Below are 2,851 nucleotides of genomic sequence, written 5' to 3' on the forward strand. Positions count from 1 at the left end.
CATGARGGGGATTTTCTTCCCTGTGAGAGTGATGGAGCGCTGGACCAGGTTGCCCAGAGAGGTGGTGGAGTCTCCTTCTCTGGAGATCTTCAAGGCTCGTCTGGATGCAACCCTGTGTAACATGCTCTAGGTGACCCTGCTGAGAGGGGAGGTTGGGCTAGATGATCTCCAGAGGTCCTTCCAACCTTCCTGATTCTATGATTCTATGATTAATGATCTATTTACTCTTAAATCATTACTCTAAAATAGGATGTGATTTAAACTTTTTATTTCTAAGGTTGATCCGTCCAGTACTGGTTGGCCCCAGCACTGGACGGATCTGTAGCACTGACCTGTAGCACTTAAGGCCTAACAAGAAGTATTTTAGCTTTGTTCAAGAAAGCCYCCCATTTAGTGTCTTCATTTTGTGCTTAAAAAGCAAAACTAGGRCCACCATTCCTAGATCTCTGACTTTCTTTATATTCTGTCTTCTTTTCATTCTTTGTTCTCTCTGGTTATTTTGGCTGTACCAATGGGTACATGTCATGTTTCTTTTTCCTTTTTTTTTTTTAATGCATGTGTTATGTGTTGAGAGACACAATCCAAGTCTTGGATTATAAGGCTCAAGAGAGGATTGAAGGTCCGAGACCTTRCCTCTCGCTTTGTTGCAGTATTGCGAGCAGATAGATTCCCACATGGGCCCCTGAGGGACAGAGGTGGGGACAAGCCTTGGTCTCATTGCTAGAATCCAGGCTAAAATGACATCTCCAAGGATGCCCCAGCATGCCGGGATGTGGGCTCTTTTCCAGGACTGCCTCGGCTAAACCTTTGCCAGGGGTTCCCCAAAGACCCGCTGGAGTCAGGTGTCCATCAGGTGCAGAAGTGTAGTCCTCGCCCCGAGGAGCATGGCATGCGAGGAGACAAGGCAGACCAAGGCCTGGGCKGCAAAGTGGCGTACTGCATGCAGCGTGAGCAGCGGTGACGTTGTGAGCGCGACGTGTCGGTTTGTGACTTGGTCAGCGGGGTTTGGGACGGGGTTTGGTTTTGGAGGAGGGCTTATCAGAATAGAAGCAAAGAGAGAAAGGCGTTTTAACATGAAAAAGGGCTGTAAGGAAAAATGTGCAGAGGGAAGCGGAAGAAGCGGAAGAAGAGGACAAGTGAAATGAAGCATCTGTGAAGACGGAGGGGAATGAACAGCCCATTAGTACAAACAGGAGACTGTCCAGAATAAAAGCTATGAAAACCGGTGGAAACCAATTAGACTGATGAAGTCATCAACATCTGAAGGCTGCAGCTGCTTGCCTGTGCTTCTGCTGGCTCCGTTTCACCTCTAGGTCAGCAGTTTGAATATAGACCCAGCTAACAGTGACCAAAAATGCGTATAAATCTGGTGGCTGTTCCAAAAACCTTTTGAAATGTGATATGAGAAAGATACTGGTGCTCCCTGTTCTCTTCTCTCTGAACAGTTGTTATTATTAGAGAAACCTCACAAGTGGACAAGTTTTACCAGTCAGTGATGGGACTGAGAGGGAGAAGGCAGACAGGATGAGCTTTCCGACACTGCAGGTGGTACCTCCAGCTGGGTCCAGGATGCACTTGCCACACAGGTCCAAGCAGAGGTCTGTGCTGATGTTATAAGAACTGTTGCTGTTTTATGACTTAGGAATATCCTTGTTTTCCACTAATTGGCACAATATCTCTCCAAATGTTAAAAAAAAAATCTGTTCTTGATAATATTAAAATAAATTTTACAGAGTTGCACAGGGATATAACTATATAGTTTCCATTAAGTCAGTGGGAGATGCAGGGCACTAACTATTAAAGCTCTTTCTGAGCTTTTAGAAATCTCTTTTAGAAAGAGATTTATTTTAAAGGAAAATCTTTATACTGGATGTCATTGTTACTACAAATTAATCTTATAGTCCTGAGTTCCCAGTGTGGTACTTATGGGTAAATTATAATGTACTGTAAATCCAGTTTTCAGGGGGGTTATAAATTAGCTCATAAAATCTGCATTGAAACTTGGCATGGCAGTTTTCAGTCCAGATGCCTCAAACTCTCTTGAAACGTATCTCCAGTGATTTTGAAATATAGTGTAGAATATTTGTGCTTATTCTAAATTCAGGACTTCAAATAAAGGTTACTTCTTTTAACCCATGTTTACCACATGCAAAAGTTCTAGAAATAATTGGGTGCCATGCCATATGTCTGTAACCAGCACATGATCCATCATCTCTAAGGTACTGAGGTCTAGTTTGCTTCACTAGTGAATTATATTGAGTGATGTACTGTTAAAAGGTGGCAGCTGGACATGTACGTTAGCAGCTTTCTGTCACACCTTCTGTATGCCAACAATGATATCCATAAAAAGAAGGGGATCAAACTGAAACAATTTCACTAGAATCACATTGCAASAAAGGATTCGCAGGTCTGATGCTGTTCCTGTGCAGAGAGCAGTGGTTATAGGCCATACAACGGGATAGATGTGGCATCCTTTTAGGCTCCAGGCCAGCTCTTTCTTACTTGACCTCAGACTGACGGAGAAGTGGTCCATGATTAATTTATTTAAGATTTAAGAACAAGAACTAATTCTACTCAACAGAATTTTGCTTTGCCTCTAGGAGATTAATCAAACGAGAGTCTAATTTGTTTTAAATTAAATGAATTCCCTCTGTTAGTTGTGTTGCTCCTCAGCTGAACTACCTTCTTATAATTTCCACTCCTTTGAAGCATTGCACTGTAACTTATTTAACTCTACAACTGTATTTATTAGAGGTGTTACAGTAATAACTTATAACTTCTGGAAGGCAACCAGAAGTTGGCATTGATACTTGCTGGGGGTGTGGTTATTGCCAAAACATCTCAAAGGCTT

The sequence above is a fragment of the Rhea americana genome, unplaced genomic scaffold (assembly GCF_003343005.1).
Source record: "Rhea americana isolate MKP2758 unplaced genomic scaffold, rheAme1 scaffold_58, whole genome shotgun sequence".
NCBI lineage: Eukaryota > Metazoa > Chordata > Aves > Rheiformes > Rheidae > Rhea > Rhea americana.